Source organism: Malania oleifera, chromosome 7 (assembly GCF_029873635.1).
Source record: "Malania oleifera isolate guangnan ecotype guangnan chromosome 7, ASM2987363v1, whole genome shotgun sequence".
NCBI lineage: Eukaryota > Viridiplantae > Streptophyta > Magnoliopsida > Santalales > Ximeniaceae > Malania > Malania oleifera.
The window spans coordinates 34,065,664-34,090,419 of NC_080423.1; positions in this window are offsets into that span (position 1 = coordinate 34,065,664).

Sequence of the window (24,756 nt, forward strand, 5' to 3'; positions counted from 1 at the left end):
TTCCAACACATTCCCCTTAGTCCAGAAATACCAATAACTTATAAAACTTAAAATAACCAACTTACCCAGATTTTGGGTTGGTGCCCAAATGCTCCAAATCAAAATTCTAATTCGACAATGTTGTAGAGAATCTTCCTAAGAGTAACGTGTTGGCTTCTGATCGTCAAATCGGTGAGAATCAAGGCCGAAATTCTGGAGAGAAGTCAAAGAAATGGATTTTAGAGAGAGAAAGAAGGTTTGCATGCAAAAATTTTTGCTGAATCCCAAGTTTGGCATATTTATAGAGTGTGGCCTCGTCGACGAGCCACGTCACTTCGTCGACGAGTTCAAGAAGAAAGTTCATCGACGAAGACTATGGGTTCATTGAAGAGCCCGCATGTCCTTAAACATGCTCTTGGTTTCTCTTCATCAGTGATACATGTGTCCTCGCCAACAATCCCAAGAAGGCCACTCGTCGACAAATATTCTATGCTTGTCGACGAGACCCTGTCGAGCCCCTTTGGAAAAAATCATGTTTCTCTCTTTCCTATATTATTTAATTGTTATAATTCTCTGAGTCTCTACAATCAAAACTACGAAAAACCTAGTAACAAGTACAATTAAATTTGGGCATACCCAGAGAACAAAGGGAACGCAAGATCAACATACCTCAAGGAGGCCTAGACCCCTTATTCCTATTCTTACTTTTCACAGCATGAACAGTCCAACCTTGTGCCTTATTGTGACGACCTGCTTATTTTCCTCATTTTTTTTATAATAATAATAATATCAACATCATACATTCCAGCTTAGCATATCACAATCCACATGGACCCGTGGGTACCAGGGATACATTAGAACACAAAACAGAAGCCTAAGCAACAGGAAATATACAATCATATACATATCATCGTGTCACACATCACAATATACCAGAGTTACTACAATCACTGTATCTCAGTATATATATCCCAGAAATCAGATCTAGGGACATTGCCCACAAAATCTAACTGTCCCTACAAAAACTTGCCCTTCACAGAGGGCAGATAAACAACTCTAGCTCAGCGGGGCTTTTCCCGCTCTCCTATATGGGGCTCTTGAAAAGTTTATAAGATTTAGGGGTGAGACACCTCTCAGTAAGGGAAATAAACTAATACTAGTGTGTGGCAACATGACTATTCTGTGTTGTACATATACCATACTTAACATATTCAATACTATTTCGTCAAATCTGGAAGACATATATATATATATATATATCAATACATGGCAGAACATACTACATTTTCATAAACATATCTCATCTCATATAGTAATAATAACATAAAAAACAATCATAGTAAGTTAGCTGACTGTTGTCATGTATTACCCCCACTTGACTGGGTTGTGTGGCCCAAAGGTGGGACCTAACAATGGTTGGCCGACCACTACCAGGTCAAACATACAGTCTGTAAGTCCGATGGGCCTGCCTGACTTGGTCCATACACCAGGGGCGATCACACACACTTCTTAAAAGCCACATCGACCATCCAATCTCACACCACTCTGTACAGCGGCGTTAACACAAATATCATGATCATGAAGACCATGGACACATAGCAACGGTACTGTGCAAGTGCTAGCCTAGACCAAGCCAACTAGGTTCTGATACCATATAACATATACTGAAAATGTGATACTTGGATATTTCATATCATAAATTTTCACATCAATCATATCATTTGCATATATACAAATATCATGAAAATCATCGGTTCATACGCCGGTATTACACATTTTATCATAGCACGGCTCGTACGCCGGCAAATCATAGCACAGCCTGTACGCTAACAAATCACATCATAGCACGGCCCATACGCCGGCAAACATATCATAGCACAGCCTGTACGCTGGCAAATCACATCATAGAACGGCTCGTACATCGGCAAACATATCATAGCACAACCCGTACGTGAGCAAATCACATCATAGCACGCCCAGTATGCCGGCAAACATATCACATATAAAAATTTGTATCATAAACACAATTCCAGAAACAGTATTTCATAGCATTCTATACTCATGCCACTCTAACAAATTTTCACATATTCAACATACCGTCATTTTAATAGAATTTTCCCAAATATAAATCATATATAAATATATATTCATTTCCCTGAAATCAAATTCTATAATAATATACAAACATTTTTTCAAAAAGTACTAACTTAGTTTATCCCCTTACCTGACTACTGAGAAAGGCCCCAAAACAATCTGGTCTAACCTCCGTAGGATTTCCAAACCAATACCTTGAAAATGAAAACTCTCAGTATTAAAGTTCAGTATTTCTACACGTATAATAATTCCTTCAACTGTCAAAAGTCCAAATATTGAGTAGAAAGCCTTACCCTAGATTTGGGATGGTTTCCAACTTGCTTCCACCAACAATCCGCTCTGGCAGGTTTGGAGAGAACTTCCCCAGGAGCATCGTGGTGACTTCGGATTGTTGATCTAGCGTAAATTTGGCCTGGAATCGAAGAGAGAGAGAGAGAAAACCGAAGGGGAGAGAGAGAGGGAGAAAAAACTGAAGGGGAGAGAGAGAGAGAGAAGAGGTAGCTTCGTTTGTAAGTTAAAAATCCAGATTTTTACATATATATAGAACTGGATTTGTTGACGAGCCACGTCCTTCATCGACGAATCCTTCATGAATTTCATCGACGAAATTCATTCCTCGTTGACGAAATTTAGGCGGCTCAGAAACCACTCTCGGTATTTCTTCGTCGACAAATCCTTGTATTCGTCGACGAAGTCGACTGCTTCCTTCTATTTCTGGTTTCCATTTCCCCTTCTTTTTATTATAATTTAAATACCATTATTCTCCGGGTCGTTATACTTATCAACCCCTTGATTTATGCCACTAACTGTAGTCACAAGGGCAATTTCTCCTTTATCCTTAATCTTTCCAATTTCACCTTTACCTTGGTTAAAGGAAGAATCTATTGTAGAGTTTGCAGCAGTGCACCCAGTAGAACACTTACTTTTGGAACCACTTGCAGTGCAGCTTTCCTTGGCATTCAAATGCAAACTTGTGTCCTTTTCTGGTGTTTTTGCATCTACCTTAGAAGTGCCAGGGTTGCCTGCATCATTGCCTGATTATGTACCCTTAACTATAGCATGCTCAATGACAACATGTTCAATGTTGATTCCTTTCCATTATTTGGTTAGTTGTTAGATCATGAAAATGGTGATTCTTTTGGAATAGGTGTTCCTTTTTAGTTAAGGAATGAGCATTCTTCTATGATTCAAAGGAATGGGGTTTCTATTCCCAAACCTTACTTTTCTCGATTTCTAGTTCCCATAACCATATCTTCTTGTTGGAGCTCATTGCCTAAGCTTCTCTAGTGTTGATAGGCAGTCAAAGATCAACAAAACCTTTTGTTCCCAGACATTGGTAGCGTTTGGCATGGTGATTCATTGTGGTCATCAAATCCTTTCTAAACTAACGATTATTATACATCTTATAATAGTAATCAGAATACAAATTTGGCAATTGTCATATATCAACATGCAACGATTATCAATGGCAATATCTAAGTATTTTGCCATTCAAATTTGAATCACTGACAATAGGAGAGTGGAGTTTTAGGCCCAATTGTAGATCCATGGTTATGGCAATGGAAAATCGGAGGAGAAGTGATGAAAGAGATTGTTTTCATAGAAAATGGCTTGTTTTCCGAAATAAAGAAGGGGCCTAGCCTAGCTAACTGAATTCAACATTGAGTTTGCCGCACATCCCTACCATACCCGAAGAAAAGCTAGAATCATGAGTGAACATTTGGAGAACCGTGTCTTGGGCCTGGAACAAGGCCAAGAGGATATAAGCAATAACGTTAGTGAAATCCGAGATTAGATGAGCAAGATGATGGAATTGTTGATAACCGCCAATAATGGAAAGGCCTCACAAGCTCCAGAACTTAAGATAGAATCATATCCTTTTCATGCTTCGGGGTTTACTCCAGTTCACGAGCAACCCTTAGCCCCACCCATTTATGCGACAGATGGTTTAGGTCCAAATTCACAGCCATTTGTTCCTATTATGTCAGCTTAGGGATTCCCCGTGGCAGAGACACCCCCCAATAATGTTTTTAAATCTAGGGATAAATAAAGAGTGTGCTTCTAAAATAGAAACCAAACAAAGATATGAGGCATTGGAAGAACGCCTACGAGCTATGGAGGGGACTAACTTGTTTGGGCCAGTTGACACTTTTGAACTATGCTTGGTCCTGAAGGTGACATTGCCACCCAAATTTAAGGTCTTGGAGTTGGAAAAGTTTGATGGGTCCAAATGTCCATTAACTCATCTCTGCATGTATTGCTAGAAAATGGCGGCTTATTTCGATGAGGATAAGCTGCTTATACATTGTTTTTAAGATAGCTTGTCTAGAGCGGCAATCAAATGGTACATTTAACTCGACCGAGCCAAAATTCGCACCTGGAAGGACTTGGCTCACCCATTTATTGCCCATTACCACCATTTGGTGGAAATGGCACTAGATCGACTGACCTTATAGAATATGGAAAAGAACGCCACTAAGACTTTTAAAGAATATAATACATATGGAAGGAAGTTATAGCCTAAGTGTGTCCTCTAGTGGAAGATAGGGAGGTTATTTCTTTGTTTGTGAACACAATAAAGGACCCATATTTTGGCCACCTTCTCGGGAGTACCCCACAAAGTTTCACAAATTTGGTAACTACCGGGGAGAGAATAGAAAGTGCATTTAAGACGGGAAAGGTGAAAAGTGCAAGTTCCAAACTTGGTCCAACTAAAAAATGGGCTGGCAAGAAAAAGAAAGGAGAAACGCAGATAATCCAAGGGTAGTCATACCAAGAGGGAGGGCTCAGTGGACAAATAAGAATTTTGCCTATGAGCCCGTGGTCAATCAAGTAGTGCAACCTGGAGCAACAATCCCAAGTAATTTCCTCTAGGCCTTTGCCCGTTTAGAGACATCAGGACCCTCAGACTCCGGAAAGAGGATTCCCTAAAGGACGAAGAAGGATTAAGCCAATTCCTTCGGCTTACTCAGAGTTATTTCCCCAACTAATCTTAACCATTCTTGAAGTGCTCGTACATCCTCCCTTCTCGAAATGTTATGACCCAGATGCTCAATGCACATACCATGCCAATGCTCCCAAACATACTATTGATCACTTAAGTACAGTGTCCAAGCGTTAAGGGATGTGAGCTAGCTAGCACTCAATACCAAGGAGCCTAACATCGAAGGCAATCTCTTGCCTAATCATGGGGGAGGCACCATAAATGTTATAGAGGAATTGGTGGAGAAAAGCGGGAAGCTGAAGTTGGATTGATTCCCCTTAAATTTAGTTTACGAAAAAATATACCTAGCAGGAATGCTTAGACAGAACAATATTTGCCCAAAAGGGACATTTGTGATTGTCAGAAAATAGATAGTTGATCACTGCAGAGATGCCATACTTTTCGACAGTTTATACAAGAACTTGTGGAGCTCAGTTAGATAGAAATATGCACCACAAGAAAAAATGTAAAGATACAGGCAGTAGAAGAGGGTAAGTATGAACATCCTCAGTATACTAACATGTCATTGGTTCCTACTCCAAAAAGATCTTTTGTGAGGACCTGATTTTTTCACCATTATTTTTTTCCCTAATAAACGATAATAATTAATCAATATCACAAACATCTCTGATATCATATGTCAATATGACCCGACCCGAAGTGGGGTACGGATTGATCAGTCTATCACCTATAGGTATACCTAACAACGGAAGTCCATATGTATACACCATCCCAAATACAAATACCAGAGCACTATACCATCACACATACACATATACATATTTATATATGTCCCCAAAATCCACCATAATACTCCAGGAGTTACACAAAACACATCTCCAACTCAAAATACTTAACTTGACTACTAGGGTACCAGCTACCCTCTATCTCGAAGCTCTTTCTACTCGTTTGTGCTGATTACCTTAAATGTTTAGATTTTGGGTGAGACACCTTTCAGTAAGATGGAATAAATTATTTACAGTGTGTGGCATATGAGTTTAATTCTATCATAACACAATCCAATTTAATAAATATATCAACTGGGAATATATATATATATATATATATATATATAGATATGTACTCATAATCACATAGTATGTGTAATATGGTTTCAAAAGCTTTTATTTCATTTCCAAAATCATATATACATATACTTCCAGTTCTCAAATCATATACATACCCTTTCATTCTCATATCATATACAAACTCATTTATTCTCTTATCATTTACATACTTTCTCATTCCTCATAATCATATTCATATTCTTTCATATCCCATTTCATATTCACATTTCCTAACCTATGGGTGTCCACCAGCATATAGCACGTCGTGTCTGTAACCCACGGTTGTTCATTTCTCACATCAATTCCACATTCTTTCATTACTCATATTCATATTCACATTTTCTAGCTCATGGGTATCCACCAGCCTATAGCACGACACATCTGTAACCCACGGCCATTCATTTTACTTTTTACTTTTCACTTTTCATAACATTCTCTAGCTCATAAGCATCCACCCGTATATAATACATGTCGTGTCTGTAGCTTATGACAACCCTAAGGATATTCACATCGTTATGTATTCACCTCACATAACTGCATTGTGTGACCCGAAGGCTGGACCTAATCGTGGTTGGCCTACCCGATTAAATCAAAACAGGGAACGTGTTTGTAGTACGATTGGCTTACCCAATCTTAGTCCGAACCCTAGGAGGTAACACAACCCTTCTCAAGCCCAATCGACTGTCTCGCCACACTCTGTACCAGACGTGTGGTTGTACTAAAACAATGCTAGCAATGGTACCGTGCCCTGAATACTATGGTCCATCAAGGTTCTCATTTTCACCTTTTTGTATTCATATTTCATCATTTATGTATATCCCATCATATTAATAATATTCTCAGCATTTTCTATTTATAAGAACTTTGTGTATATCACGTATATTATTTTTTTTTCCAGTAAAACATATTTGTATACACATTTTATCATATTTATGTAAAACATAATTGTATATCTCATATTTCATTATTTCTGTATACATCATGTCCATGTAAATCTCGTGTCCGTATCAAACATATCAGGGTTTCTCACAATATCATTTCTGTATAAAAACATCTCTATATAACATATATATATATACATTCCATTTTATCGCAATCCCAGTATAAAATATTATTTCACATTCCTCATGCCACACAATTTTATATGATATTCACAATATAATATTCACAAGAAAAATATCATAATATATAGTTCCTAAAGAAAATATTCATATCACCGTTTCCCTAAAACTATACCCCAAATTCGCATTTTCACATATTTACTCAACTAGTAATTTCAAAAATATTTGTTATAATTTATTCCCCTTACCTGACTTACTGAGAGGCCTGCTAAAATTCCTAATTCCACGCCCGCGGCATTCGAAGCTCAAAACCCTGAAATCATTTTTCCCCAGTTCAATCAACTCAACCCCAGAATAATAATTATTTTAATATTTCCTAAGCCCACACACTCCCATTAGTTAATTAAATTTTAAAAATAATTAATGGATATAATTTCATTATCCTTACCCTAACCTTGGAGTGGTGCCTAGGAAACCCAAATTAAAAATTTGCTCTGACTAAAATGATGAGGATTGACGTTAAGACCCCGTGGTGGTGTCCGATCGTTGATTTGGCTAAAGATTTGAGAATATTGAGGAGAGAGAGAGAGAGAGAGAGAGAGAGAGAGAGAGAGAGAGAGAGAGAGAGAGAGAGAGAGAGAGATTACCTTGTCCCACGAGTGGTGCCTATGATGCTCCTACGACAACTCCACTCCGATTAAAATGTCGGTGGCGGAGAATGGAACCCAAGGGTATTTTCCCTTCTTCAATCGATGCACGTTTAGCTAAGGAAATCGAGGAGAGAGAGAGAGAGAGAGAGAGAGAGAGAGAGAGAGAGAGAGAGAGAAAGAGAGAGATGACAAGAATGAAGGGGGGGCTCTGCTTTCAAGAATTTATCTTGAAGGATCTGAATCCTTTAGGATTGTATATATATAATATTATGTTAATATATTAATATATTATATTATATTATTTAGTTAAAAATAATTAATAATTAATTTTTTAATTTTTAATTTTATTTTTTTGGAATCACTACATCTTCTATCCTGGAAGAAGTATGTTGGAGATGTGGCTCATATTTGGGTGGAACACATGTACCGGGAAAGCATAGTGATGCAAAGAACAAAAGGAGAGACTTGTAGGAGGAAATCGTCGTTGGTTATGCTTGACGGTTTGACATTAGCAAGGAAACCATCGACGGTTACCCTAAAATCATCGATGGTTACCCTAAAACCGTCGATAGTTGTAGGGCTATCTGTAAGGAAAATACTTTCTGTCTTAAACCGTCGATAGTTTGGTTGAAACCGTCAACATTTTTGTTCGACACGAATAAGGAAATTTGAATAGAGGATTAGTAGATTGGGGGTATTTGGAGGTCTTTCCTATGGGTGTTGACATATGAGTGCTTTAAATGGTAAATACACCTCTTGTGCGCATAGGGTTTGTATAAATACATTGTACTATAACCCTAATGTAAGATTGAACAATCTAGATGGTGAAAAAATCCGTCGTTGCTCCCGTGGACATAGGCACATTGTCGAACCACGTAAATCTTGTGTCTTTTGTCTATTGTTTTTCAATTTCTTTGTGTGATTGTGATATTGTGCTTGCTTGATCCGTATATTCATCATGATTGTGTTTGCATCAAATTGTTCCAGATTTATTCAAGTTATGTGTGCTTCCATTGCATGTTTAACTCTGATGATTGATATCTTTGTGTACCGATTGTCACAAAAATTGGTATGAGAGCTGCTGGTTCGCAGTGGCTGAGATCTCTTCGGCAAAGTTTAATGTTGGTAAGTTTGATGGAATGGGGTATTTCGGGCTTTGGCAGAGAAGGGTGAAAGACGTGTTGATGCAAAAAGGTATGGTGAAGGCACTTTACGGAAATAAGTTGAGTGACATGGATAACGCAAGTTGGAAGGAGTTGGAAGCCAAAGTTTGGCCGATGACATGATGTATCACATCATGGATGAGGAATCACCGACGATAGTTTGGTTGAAAAAGGAGAGTCAATACATGTCCAAGTCTTTATCGAACAAGTTGTACCTTAAGCAATGACTTTACAAGTGTAAGATGGCAAAGGGGTTAGATATAAATCAACACATCAATGGTTTCAATCACATCATTAGCAATTTGAAACGGGTTGATGTGAAGTTCGAGGTTGAAAACAAAGTGTTGATGCTGTTGAATTCCCTACCTACGTTGCCTATGTACGAGAATCGAGTTATGACGCTGACTTGGGGGAAAGAAACCCTAGAGTTGGAGGACATCACGAGTGCATTGATGGGGTTCCATTAGAGGAAGAAGACCAACGATGAGGGTTCATATGGTGAAGGGATCGTGGTAAAGGGTAATTAGGATCGTGGGAAAGGCAAGTCCTGAAGTGAATCGAGTGGTAATAAAAATCAGTCTAGGAGGAGTAAGTACATTAGTTGTTTTAAGTACAGGAACCAAGGGCACAAAAAATTGGAATGTATGGAGTGAGAGAAGGGACAAGCAAAAGCTCAAGAGGGCTCGTTAAAATCAGCTAATGTAGTGCAAGAAAGGGACTTAGTGAGCAGTGATTGTGAGATGCTTTTTGTTTCATCAGGTTTAGAATGTCTCATGGGTTCATGGATCCTAGACTCGGGATGTTCTTTTCACATGATGCCCAATAAAGTCTGGTTCACCACTTACAAATTGGTGATTCCTAGTTCTATTCTGATGTGAATGGTGCGGTCTACAAAGTTGTGAATGGGGGATATTAGGATCAAGATGTATGATAGAGTGGTAAGAACGTTGTGTGGAGTAAGGCATGTACCCAATTTACAAAAGAATGTGATATCATTGGGTGCTTTGGATTGTAACGAGTATAATTACAAGTCTAACGTCGAGACGATGATGGTGTGTGATGGCGTATTGATGGTAATGAAAGGACAGATGATAGCAGGGTATCTCTATGTACTGTAGGGCAAAACAGTTGTAGGTGGAGCTGCAGCTGAGAGTTTTGAGTCAAGCAATATCATTTTGTGTAACATAATCACATGTAAAACGGTGGGCATTCTTAACTACAGTATTGTGGATGTTTGGGGACCAGTGAGGGCAGCGTCATGGGTTGGACATGGGTACTTCATGAGGTTATCACGAAAGGTTTGTGGGTATCTCATGCGGCACAAGCTGGAGTTGTTTGCCAAGTGTAACTTCTGGCTGAGGTGGAGTACCAGATCAGAAGAGAGTTCCTCAGGTCAGATATTAGAGCTGAATACACTAGTGCTCAAGGAGTTTTATGAGCGGGACATGGTGTATGCAAGGCTTGTAAGGTACTTCTTGGTAAAGTCAGTGAGTATGGCGTGTTTCTCGGTTAATCAATCGTCAAATGTATCACTAGTTGAGAGAGTTGTAGGAGAGGCTTAGATAGGCTATGTGGCAGAATTCTCTAGTTTGAGAGAGTTTGGAGGTCTAACTATGCAAGTTTCTAGTGAGGTTGGATCTAGGTTTGGTGTGATGTCTGAACAGTGCATTCTTATGATATATAAGAAAGATGAGTTCAAGCTGGGTGATCTAATGGCAAACAGGGTGGCGATTGGTGGAGACATGACTTTAGGTGTTAAAGCCATGGGACAATGTATATAGGTAGATGAAGAAAAATGGGTGCTAGAAGGCTGCAATAATAGCAATAAGCATGTTGTGTAGGTGGAGTTGGAGACTTAGGGCAGAAGTGTAAGGAGTTCTTACTCAGGAGACTTGCAATATCATAGGATAAACTGGAGCAGAAAGGAGATTGTGATGCAGGTGGAGTTTTAAACTCAAGGCAAAGATGACATTGGTCATGATGTAGGGAATTCAAGCTTAGGAGAGCAGCAAGATCACAATGGGCTTAGAGGCACAATCAGGTCACCGCCCAGGTATGATCCGATGTCTTATGCAACCATTACTACTAGGAAGTATCCTACTACCTTTCAAAAGGCAGTGCACGAGCAGGAAAAGGGTAGATGGACAGGTACCATGGTGGAGGAGATAGAGGAACTTTATAAGAATTCGAAGGGGGGCTTGGTGGAGCTCCCAGAGGGGGAGAGGGAGATAGATAGCAAATGGGCAAGTAATCTGTTGTTTTATATGAGTGACATGCCAATTGTTGGGAAGGTTCTGACTAAGGTAAATTAGTAGGTGACTCTGTTGATAAAGGAAGTTGACATAAAGGTGTTGGGTGTTGCCAAGAGTGTTCTTGGGTTGGAGATTCGCAAGAGTAAAGTTACACAGAGATTGGGATTATCTCAAGGTGACTTTGTAGTCATTGCTGCGGAGAGATTGCTATTATCTCAAGGCGGCTACATGGACAAAACTACATAGAGGTTGTCGTTATCTCGGGGGTAGTTTTTTAATTTAGGTGTTGGAGAGGTTTAGCATGGTTAATATTAAACCGGTCAACGGTACGCCGTTGGCGAATCTAAGTAAACAGTCTACCGCTCAGTAGTCAAGGATGGACAGTGAGGTTCGTGACGTGTCAAAGGTTTCCTACGCCAGTACAATTGGGTACTTCGGGAGGAAATATAGTAATTTGTCAGTTGTAACGTTTGTGGATGGATGCTACACAGGAGACTTGGGTGACAAGAGGCCTACAACAGGGTATGTTGTGGGAATGCCTAATTGTTGGGAGTCCAGGGTACAGTTTCAAGTTGCGCTGGTTACAACTGGATCAAAGTTCTTGGCAGTGACTAAGGCCGCCAAGGTAAAATTGTGGTTTAAAGGATCATTCAAGGAGCTGGGTGTTTAGCTAAGTGGAGTTCCTATTACCACAGTCAAGTTCAAGCGTGGTTTGGACTTGATTTATGTCTCCAAGTGTTAGATGGGAGGCGGGTCCCAATCTGCGGTCTCGGGTGCAGCTGCGAGTATGCTTTCGGTTGTTTTTCTCCTAAGGGGTGAATATTTGCCAAGGTGGATATTGTTGGAGATGTGACTCATATTTAGGTGGAACACATGTACCGAGAAAGCATTGTGATGCAAAGAACAAAGGGAGAGACTTGTAGGGGGAAACCGTCGTCGGTTATGCTTGACGGTTTGGCATCAGCAAGGAAACCGTTGATGATTACCTTGAAACCGTTGAAGATTACAAAGCTATCTATAAGGGAAATACTTTCTGTATCAAACCATTGACGGTTTCGTTCGATGTAAATATGGAAATTTAAATGGGGGATAAGTAGATTAGGGGGATTTGGAGGTTTTTCCTCCGGGAGTTGACATAAAAGTGCTTTAGATGGTAAATACACCTCCTATGCGCATAGGGTTATATAAATACATTATATTGTAACCCTAATGTAAGCTTGAACAATCTGAATAGTAAAAAATCTGCAATTGCTCCGGTGGACGTTGGCACATTGCCAAACCACATAAATCTTATGTCTTTGATCTATTGTTTTTCAATTACTTTGTGTGTGATTATGATATTGTGCATGCTTAAAGTATATTCATCATTGACTGTGTTTGCATCAAATTGTTTCGAATTGATTCTAGTTGTGTACCGATTGTCATAACAAAGTCAACCAAGCATCGACCCGGTTAGTGATATCCGTTCCTAGATCATTTCCGTACAAAAGTAACAAAGCAGTACCATGAAAGTATGGGTACGAGACCAGCCATGAAGGTGTGACCAACAACGTCATGGGGATTAGTGGGATAACCCATAGTGTAAGAATCTACATGCCCAAGCATCTGGAAAAGGAAAACATGAATAAATCAGGGGAGACCAATAAAGTAGTCAAAGAATCGGTCTCCTACAAATATGTAGAGGAGATTCTGAAATTAATCAAACACAGTGAATACAGTGTAGTGGACCAACTTAGTAAACTGCTAGCATATATATCTATATTGTCTCTATTCCTGAACTCAAAGACACACCGAGAAGCTCTCCTGAAAATTCTTAATCAAGCTTATATCCCACAAAACATCAGTGTAGACAACTTCAATCATATAATTGGAAGTCTCACAACTACCAATTATATAATGTTGACTAATGAAGAGATTCCACCAGAAGGTCGTGGGCACAACATGGCACTCCACATTTCCACAAGATGTCGTGACCATATGGTAGCTCGGGTCCTAATTGATAACGGTTCCTTATTGAATGTCATGCCTATTGTAATGACCTGCTATTTTATTCAACATTTTTTTCCTTATATGATATCATCAATATCGTTTGTCTGAAATACAATTGAAAATACCTCAGGCTCAAAGGATCATCCCTAGGGAAATCCTGTAAGCCATACACACCTAAGCAGTGGTAACTGTGAAACTGTAAACTATCATAGACACATGTACAATACCAGAACTATAATATTCTGAAGTATATATATATATATATTTACAACCCCAAACATACCCAGTGGCAACAACAAAACCTGGAAACTATTCCCAAATCACTGATACCCAAAATTACACCTACCCTTTCCTGTATGGGCATTGCAAGCTAATCTCTATCTGCGAGCTGATCTGCTCGCCTAACTAGATCTCTTGAAAAACAATAAGTCTCTGGGATGAGACAATGCTCAGTAAGTGAAAATATGCTATTACTAGTGTGTGGCGGCCAAGTTACATATTTAAAATACTGAAATAATACTGATACTATAATCTGAGAAAGCTGATGAACTGTACAGAATATATATATATATATATATATGTAAAGTAATTTAAAATACAACTATATTTCTGAATTTTCTATTTGTACATACTGCTAATAAGATAATATAATCTGCTGCTGTGTGATATATTTGTACATGGGAACTTCTGTCATGCCCCAAACCCGGAAATGGGACTCAGGAGTGAAAATGTAACCTAACCTATCCCTATATCCAATAAAACATCCAAAGATACAGTACAAAGGATGAGGGTCCGACCCCGTGGGGTTCCCAGGCACCCTATACACATCCAAATATAACAGAATGTACGCAGCGGAATAAGGTCTTACTATATACATACAGTACCATACTAGAGTCTATACAAGAGCAGAAACAGGCTCTAACATACAACGTACAACTGGGTGCCCAACACATCCCAAAATGGGAACCCATCAAAACACAGCCCTAGCACTTACCCAAGTGCTAACCGCAATACACCGGCCACTACGCTCCCTACACCAGGACGCTAGTTCCGGTTACTCGAAGGACCTGTAAAAATGTACGTACAGTAGGGGTGAGACACCTCTCAGTAAGGAAGAACACAGGTTATATCGGTGTGTGGCATTTGAGTGTTATCATGATGCAACATACACACAGTTAAATGCAGTTCCACTACTAATTTTACATAGTGCATACAAGCACACAAACACATGATTAGCAATCCTGGGGTCGTCACACCCATCGACCCGAAGTCAGCCCGCGACATACAGCGTTGGCCTGTAGCAAACCCGTGTAACACAGCGCCACCGGTATATGGCTAGTCCCCGACTCCCATGGCATCATTCCGGCACTAAACTGGTGAATCCACACCCTTCGGCCTGATCTGCTAGAATAGGCTCATGTCCTTTGATATAGGGCTGGACCTCTACCAATCTATGGCCAGCGATTTCATACGCCCTCGGATATAGAGCCGGACACTCTCAGTACCTGGAACAATTTGGAATCGCGTTCCTACTAGCATTTAAACAGTCATACACACACATGCATGCTTATACAACCAAACAAACCACACCCATTTGGTAATCTAAAATCATGGTTTTCCAAACACATACAGTTTAAACAAATCAAGGCACGACCATCTCTATAACACAGTATAAATCAACATATACGTTCGGTTTTCAACAAAACCAAGGATGCAGCCTATCGCCCCCTTTTTCCCAAAACTGTAATCATGAAAAACCCATAGTTTTCCCTATTAGATCCCCCCAAATGAGTAGTCAAAACACATACAGGACCATGGACCACAGTTCCACCGAGTCCAATTTCAAAAATAACTGATATAAACATAATTCCCCTTACCTTTTCCCTGAATAGCCAATCCCGAACTCTAAGGCCCCTAAACAGCGAACCGAATTCCAAAACCTACAATCAACAGTACAAAAGATACTCACAACACTATTCTCTACAAAACTATCAAATCAAAATTGAAAATCAAGCCTTACCTCGATTTTTCACCGAAACCCGAAAATCTCCGAAACGGGATTCTGATCAGTAGAACTTGTAGAGAATCTTTCCACAATCCTCGTGGTAACTTCATATTTATAATTCTCGCAATGAACGATGAAGAAATCTAGAGAGATAGAGAGTAGGGAGAGTTCGAGAGAGTTCAAGAGAGAGAGAAGATATTTGAGTTTTCTTAGCTTGGAAGTAAAGAGACTTCTATTTATAGCCCTTTGACTCGGGCGTCCTCGTCGACGAACCTGCCATTGCCTTTGTCGATGAAGCGGTGGCCTCATCGACGAGCTTGAGATCCTCGGTTTCCTAAAATCTCTCGACTTCTCCTCATCGACGAGCCTTTGAACTTCATCGACGAGGCTTACATTGGCTTTGTCGATGAATCCTGCTAAATTCCCAATTTGCCCCTCTCTTATTTATTTAAACTCATATATCAAGGTTCGGGTTCTTACAATCTCCCCTCCTTACAAAAATTTCATCCTTGAAATTTGCTATTTCTCATTCACAAACTCATACATACAATTAAACACATACATGCAACTCCAGAGAAAACTGTTGACTACTACAGCGTAACCCCATCGTACACATACACATACATACCCTCACTTATGGTGGAGGAATACCGTGGTTCATATACAACCATCTCAGGAGTTCACAATACACACACTCCCGATGACTAACCACCTATCCCAACCCAAAGTAGGATAACATACAAGTACTCAAAACAACTGTGGATACTTCCGGCGTATTTTCGTTTCTAGTTCCCAAGAAGCTTCCTCAACCTCGTGATTTCGTCACAGTAGCTTCACTAACGGTATCTCTTTGGTACGAAACTTCTGAACTTTACGGTCCAGAACCTGAACAGGTATCTCCTCATATGCTAAAGTATCCCCAATTTCCAACTCATTATAGTTGATAACATTTGAAGGATCCAACACGTACCTCCTCAACATGGATACGTGAAACACATCATGGACCCTCGAGAGTGCTGGGGGTAGTGCAATCGTGTAGGCTACCGAACCCACTTGTTCAAGAATCTCGAATGGTCCGATATATCTCGAGTTCAGCTTGCCCTTCCTTCCAAACCTTATCACCCCTTTCATCGGAGCGATATGCAAAAATACCTTACCTCCACCTCGAACTCTAACTCATGGCGGTGAACATCTGTGTAACTCTTCTCTCGACTCTAAGCTGATTTGATCCTCTCCCGTATCAAACCCACCTTCTCAGATGCCTGATGCACAAGTTCAGGTCTCAACACCTGATGTTCACCAACCTCATCCCAACATAAAGGAGATCGACACCTCCGACCATACAAAGCCTCAAATGGTGCCATCCTGATACTAGTCTGGAAGCTGTTATTATAGGCGAACTCTACTAGTGGTATAAATTGTATCCAGCTACCACCAAAGTCTAACACACAAGCTCGCAACATATCTTCCAAGATCTGCATCATCCTCTCCGACTGTCCATCAGTCTAGGGGTGGAACGTTGTACTGAAAGTAAGCTTCGTCCCCAATGCTTCCTGTAAGTTCATCCAGAATTGAGAAGTAAACCTCGGATCTCGATGTGACACAATGGACACCGGTACCGCGTACATTGTCACAATCTCATGCACATACAACTCCGCCAGCCTACTTAAAGGAAAGTCAATCTTCATCGGTATGAAATGAGTAGATTTCATCAACCTGTCCACGATTACCCAAATAGCATTCTACCCGTGAAGCGTTGGTGGCAATCCGGTCACAAAATCCATGGAAATATGCTCCCATTTCCACATCGGAATAGGCAAAGGCTGCAACGGCCCTGCCGGCCTCTAATGTTCAGCTTTCACCTACTAACACGTCAGACACTGCTCCATGAACTGAGTGATCTGCCTCTTCATACCCAACCACCAGAACGTCTCGCGCAAGTCCCAATACATCTTTGTGCTACCAGGATGTACCGTATACAAAGAATGATGCACCTTCTCTAAAATCATCCTTCTGATTTCATCATTGTTCAGAACACACAACCTGGTCCCAAACCTCAACACACCTCCCTCAGTACACCGGCCACTCCGCTCCCTATACCAAGATACTAGTTCTGGTTACTCAAATAACCTGTAAAATGTACGTATAGTAGGGGTGAGACACCTCTCAATAAGGAAGAACACAAGTTATATCTATGTGTCGCATTTGAGTGTTATCATGATGCAACATACATGCAGTTAAATGCAGTTCCAATACTAATTTTACACAGTGCATACAAGCACACAAACACATTATCAGCAATCTCGGTATCGTCACACCCATCGGCACGAAGACGGCTCGTGACATACGGGGTTGGCACATAGCCAACCTGCGTAACACGGCGCCACCAGCACATGGCTAGTCCCCGACTCCCATGGCATCGTACCAACGCTAAACTGGTGCATCCATATCCTTTGGCCTGATCTGCCGGAATAGGCTCATGCCCTCGGATATAGAGTTGGACCTCTGCCAATCTATGGCCAATGATTTCATATGCCCTTGGATATAGAGCCGGACACTCTTAGTACCTGGAACAATTTGAAACTGCATTCCTACTAGCATTTAAACAGTCATACACACACATGCATACTCATATAACCAAACAAACTACACCCATTTGGTAATCTAAAATCATGGTTTTCCAAACACATACAGTTTAAACAAGTCAAGGCATGACAATCCCTATAACACAGTATAAATCAACATATACGTTCAGTTTTCAACAAAACCAGGGATGCAGCCTGTTCACCCCTTTTTCCCAAAACTGTAATCATGAAAAACCCATAGTTTTCTCTGTTGAATCCCCCAAATTGAGTAGCCAAAACACATACAGGACCGTGGACCACAATTCTAGAGTTTGATTTCAAAAATAACTGATATAAACATAATTCCCCTTACCTTTTCCCCGAATAGCCAATCTCGAACTCTAAGGCCCCTAAACAGCGAACTGAATTCCAAAACCTACAATCAACAGTACAGAAGATGCTCACAACACTGTTCTCTACAAAACTACCAAATCAGAGTTGAAAACCGAGCCTTACCTCGATTTTTCATCGAAACTTGAAAATCTCTTAAACGGGATTCCAATCCGTAGAACTTGTACAGAATCCTTCCATGATCCTCATGGTAACTTTAGATTTACGATTCTCATAACAAACGATGAAGAAATCTAGAGAGATAGAGAGTAGGGAGAGTTCTAGAGAGAGAGAGAGAGAGAGAGAGAGAGAGAAGATATTTGAGTTTTCTTAGCTTGGAAGTAAAGAGACTTCCATTTATAGCCCTTTGACTCGGGCGTCTTCGTCGACGAAATGGCATCCTCGTCGACAAATCAGCCATTGCCTTCATCGACGAAGCGATGGCCTCGTCGATGTGCCTGAGATCCCCAGTTTTCGAAATCTCTCTACTTCTCCTCATCGACGAGCCTCTGAACTTCATCGATGAGGCTTACATGGGCTTCGTCGACGAATTCTAGCTTCGTCGATGAATCCTGCTAAATTCCCAATTTGCCCCTCTCTTATTTATTTAAACCCATATATCACAGTTCGGGTTCTTACAACTTTTGCTATACCTTGGGATCTATGTATCATGATGAAACCCCTCATGATAGGGTTGTGCGGACCGCAGGCTGGACTTACTTTAGTTGGCCTACTAGGCAAGTCAATCTATATCTGTAACATTTGTCAATCTAGCCCACTGCAATCTCTCTGGGCATTCTCCCTGTCTATCATCGTCTAATCAGCCACCTCAACCCAGCTCGCTGGGGAGACTGCAATCTCTTTTGGCATGATTAGACAGAATCCACATACTATTTGAGTTATGTGGTTGCACTCTATATTCTGTAATAGCAACGGTATCGTGCTCTGCTGTATATATCTGTCTATAATTTCCACAAGGATATGATATCGTGTAATACTGTATACATATATAAATATATATTTATCTTACTGCTTTTAACATGATTTCAAAAACAACCATAATACTATCATTCTGAGCTGTAATATCTAAGATATCTGACTGATATATATATATATATATATATATAATATCTGTCTGTTTCATTTGTGATTTCTGTCTATACAATCTGTAATATCCGTATAAAATATTTGTATATAATATTTGTAATCTCTGAATAATCTAATTATAGCATCTTGATGCTATAACTGCATAATTTGTCTGAATAATCTGTCTGAGTGTTATGGTTTAGAAATCATGTTTTTTTGGGAAATATTATCAGTCTCAATTATGCTATTCATCTGTATAACTAAATATTTGTAATGTTACATGATCAACATACCATATTGTAATAAACTTATGCCACACATAAAAATCTCATGCTCAATTTCTATAATTTCTACTGTAATATAATATTCATAATATTCTAGAAAAATAACCTGATTTGCATGCTTGTAAATACACATTCATAATCTTCTAAAATATACATAAAAATCTCTAGCATAGCATATTTCCCTTATCTAGATTCTGAAAAAACACCTATTGAATTCTGGCCCTATACCCGTAGGTTTCCCAGCTTAACATCCTGAAAATAGCATCCCCCAGAACAAAATATCAGTATATTTATGCATACAACATTTCTTATAACTGTAAGGAAAGCAAATCCTAAATAAATTGCATTACCTTGAAATTGGGATGAATTTCAAACCAACTTCTCTAACGATCAGCTCCGGCAGACTTGCAGAGAACTTCACCAGGAGCGTCGTGGTGACCTCGGATTTTGATTTGGCGAGAAATGGAGCCGGGACCGAAGAGAGAAGGGGAGGAGAACGTTTTAGAGAGAGAGAAGGGTTTTCTTGTGCCAGAATTCTACCAAAAATCTGGGTTTCAATTATTTATAAAGTCAGATTCGTTGACGAGTCCTGTAGAAAGTTCGTCGACGAACCTGCACCCTCGTCGACGAGTTTCAGTTTGCTTTAATCCCTCCCTCGATTTCTTCTCGTTGATGAGATGTGTCTTCGTCGACGAGATCCTGAAGAACCTTCGTCGATGAAACGTCTGTGTTTGTCGACGAGGCTTGGATGAATTTTTGGGTTATTACATTCTCCCCTCCTTATAAAATTTCGTCCTCGAAATTTACTATCTTTGTTAACCACTATCCATGTAATCTATCATCCCATAGAGGCAAATGGTCTACTTGTTTTATTACTTACCCTCACTTATGGCAGAGGAATACCGTGGTTACATTCTATGTTCTAGGAGATTACAAATATAAAACAAAAAGACTACCTACTAATTAAATTAATACACGTACCTGTAAAAAAAAATTTATCTAACTACTCATACTTTACCTGTTTACCACTAACCTTCTTGGAACAACAGCGGGTAACTCTGTCTGATCTGTTCCTCGAGCTCCCAAAAAGCTTCCTCTATAGAGTGATTTTTCCACAAAACCTTAATTAACTGAATTTCTTTAGTGTGCAATACTTGTGTCTTCCTGTCTAAGATTTGTATTGGTACTTTTTCATAAGCCAATGATTCCTTAAGCTCTATTTCTGCATAGCTAATTATGTGGGACGGGTTTGGGACGTATTTCCTCAACATAGCAACATGAAACACGTCGTGTATTCTAGATAACGCTGGCGGTAAAGCTAGCTTGTAAGCAATTGACCCTATTCTTGCTAGTATCTCAAAAGGGCCAATATACCTAGGGCTCAACTTCCCCTTCTTTCCAAATCTCATAACCCCTCTCAGAGGAGCTACCTTTAAAAATACTCGGTCTCCTATGTCAAACTCTAACTCCTAGCGGCGAGTGTCTGCATAGCTTTTCTACCGACTCTGTGCAGTACTAATCGTTTTTTTTTTATTAGTCGGACCTTTTCATATGCTTGTTGAACAATCTTTGGATCCAAGACTCGCCTCTCGCCTACCTCATCCCTTAAGAGAGGAGAACAACATCTCCTACCATACAATGCCTCGTAGGGTGCCATACCGATACTAGCCTGATAGCTGTTATTATAAGCAAATTCAACTAGTGGTAAAAACTGAATCCAATTACCTCCAAAATCCAGAATGCGCGCACGAAGCATATCTTTTAAGGTCTGAATCGTTCTCTCAGTCTGACCATCTATCTTGGGGTGGAAAGTAGTGCTAAATGCTAATTGTGTACCCATAGCCTCCTGAAAACTTTTCCAAAATCATGAAGTAAACCGAGGATCTCGGTTTGAGACTATGGATACTGGCAGTCCATGAACACGAACTATCTCCTGAACATATATTTCTGCCATTCTGTCCATGCAATAACCGACTTTAATAGGGATGAAATGGGCAGTTTTCGTCAGACGATCAACAATTACCCAAATCACATTCAATCCCTGTCGCACTGGTAGTAACCCTGTAACAAAATCCATAGAAACGTGATCCCATTTCCACTCTAGGATAAATAGTGGTTGCAACTGTCCTGCTGGTCTCTAGTGCTCAGATTGAACCTGCTGGCACGTCAAACACTGCTATACATATTTAGCTATCTCCCTCTACATTCCACTCCACCAAAAGTACTCTTGTAGGTCCCGATACATTTTAGTACTACTAGGATGAATGGTGTATAGGGATCTGTGAGCCTCCTCCAATATAGTTCTCCTGATTTCGGTATCTGCAGGAACACATAGTCTGGTACGGAACCGCAAGGCTCCATCATCTGATATGCTGAACTCCTCTCCCTGACCATCCCGTACTCTAGCCATTATCTTTGCTAATTCTGCGTTATTATCCTGAGCGGCCTTTATCTTCTCATATAGTGTAGGCTGTACAACTAGGCTGAAAACAAACGCCTGAGAACTATCTTTTACTAATTCTATTCTAAGTCTCCCTAAATCCACCAGGATTGGGTGTTGAATCTCTATGGCTGCCACTGCTGGTCCCACTAATTTCCTGCTCAGAGCCTCCGCTACCACATTTGCTTTTCCTGGGTGGTAATTAATAGTGCAATTATAATCTTTAATAAGTTCTAGCCACCTTCTTTGTCTCATGTTCAGTTCTTTCTAGGTAAAGAAATATTTCAAACTCTTGTGATCCGTGAAGATTTCGCATTTTTCACCATACAGATACTGCCTCCAAATTTTAAAAGCATACACCACTGCAACTAACTCCAAATCATGCACAAGGTAATTCTTCTCATATTCTTTAAGCTGTCTAGAAGCATTTGCAATAACCCTACCGTGCTACATCAATACGCACCCAAGTCCCTTCATGGATGCATCACTGTATATCACAAACCCATCCTCCCCTGATGGGATAGCCAACACTGGGGCAGTCACCAACCTCTGCTCACAATCATCAGTCCATTCAAACCTCACATTTTTTCTCGTGAATTGCGTTAACGGACCTGACAAACTGGAGAAACCATCCACAAAGTGCCGATAATAGCCAACTAAACCCAGAAAACTCCTAACCTCTTGAACATTTCTAAGCCTACCCTAATTTACCACTACCTCTATCATACTCGGATTAACAGATACACCTGCCTCAGAGATTACATGACCAAGAAAAGAAACCTGCCTAAAACAGAATTCACATTTCTTGAACTTTGCATATAACTTCCACTCTCTCAATGTTTGCAATACCAGCCTCAAATGATGCTCATGCTCCTCAAAACTCCTTGAGTAGACCATTATATCATCAATAAATACAACCACAAACTGGTCTAAATACTGATGGAACACTCGGCTCATTAAATCCATGAATACCACTGGTGCATTAGTCAACCCAAATGGCATCACCAAGAACTTGTAATGCCTATATCTCGTCCGAAACACCGTCTTCAAGACGTCCTCTGCCCTCACTCTCACCTGATGATAACCTGACCGCAGGTCGATTTTAGAATAGACATAGGTCTCCTAGAGCTAGTCAAACAAGTCATCGATCTTGGGAAGATGATATTTATTCTTAATTGTTAGTTTATATATTTCCCTACAATCTATACACATCTTCATGGTCCCATCTTTCTTTTTTACAAATAAAACTGGTGCTCCCCAGGGCGACACGCCGGGTATGATTAATCCCTTATCCAGTAATTCTTGCAATTGATCTTTTAATTCTTTTAACTCGGCTGAGGCCATTCGATGAGGAGCTTTAGATACTGGCATTGACCCTGGTAAAAAATCCACAGTAAACTCAACTTCATGGTCTGGTAGCAAGCTAGGTAATTCTTTCGGAAATACATCTGAAAATTCTCTAACCATTGGAATATCAGTTTGTTTCAATTCTTCTTTTGGCAATTCTTTAATACAGATGACAAATCTCTGCAGCCTTCTTGAATCAGTTTTCTCACTTGAATAGCTGATACAAGCTATGGCGAAGAATGTACCCGCGAACCAAGAAATCTGTATTCTCGCTCACCTGGAGGTCTAAAAATCACTTCTTTCAAATAACAGTCAATACTAGCATGATTATCTGCTAACCAATCCATACTCAAAATTAATCAAATCCCTGCATTTCTAATATCACCAAATCAGCTGACAATATCTTTCCCTAAATGGCTATTGGAAAACCCCTGAGTACCCTTTTACATCTCACCAGTGACCCAGTCGGCGTAGCTATAGCTAACCCAATATCCAACAACCGTGCCTTATACCCCATTAATTTAGCATACTCCGAAGAAACAAAAGGGTGGTTGGCACCTGTATCAAATTAAACAACAACTGTATATGAGAAAGTAGTAGGGGTACTTGTAACTACATCTCTAGCTGCATCGGCGTCACCCGGCGTCAGCACGTACATTCTTGTTGGTACCGTATTCCTCTGCTGTCCTCCACGGGGCGCCTGATAACCACCTTGGAATGGTCTGGGAGCTAGTGTCTAAGCTGGCAATCCCTAACATGACCAAGATCTTTGCCTAGGTCTCCCACATCTATAGCAACCATCCTCACCCATCCAATATTCACCTGAATGTCTATGGCCACACCTAGGACAGGTAGGAACAGACCGTCCACTTTGAGGTCTACCACGGCCCATCATCCGTCCCTGACTGCCTCCATATCGATCCCCTCTCCACGGCCCTCTGCTGGAGTTCACCTGAAGATCCTGATACACAGACCTCTTTTTCTAACTTTGAGCTGCAGCACCTATTTGCATACCACTTTTAATAATGGCAGCTCTATCCACCACCTCCGCGAACGTTTGAGCCCAAAAGCCAATGACTTGCTCAAATAAATTCTGCCTCAGTCCTTCTTCAAACTTCCTTGCTTTCTTTTCTTCATCTGGTGCTAAGTGTGGGGCAAAACGTGACAACTCAATAAATCGTGCAGCATACTGAGACACTGTCATATGCCCCTGAGCCAAATATAGGATTTCTGCTGCCTTTGTGCTCTGAACGATAGCAGGGAAATATCACTTGAAGAATAATCCCTTGAACCTACTCCATGATACTGGTACTGGATCTGGCCTCTGCTCCTTAATTAACCGCATTGATCTCCACTAACGCTTAGCTTCTCCTGTTAGTTTAAATGACGTAAATGCCACTTT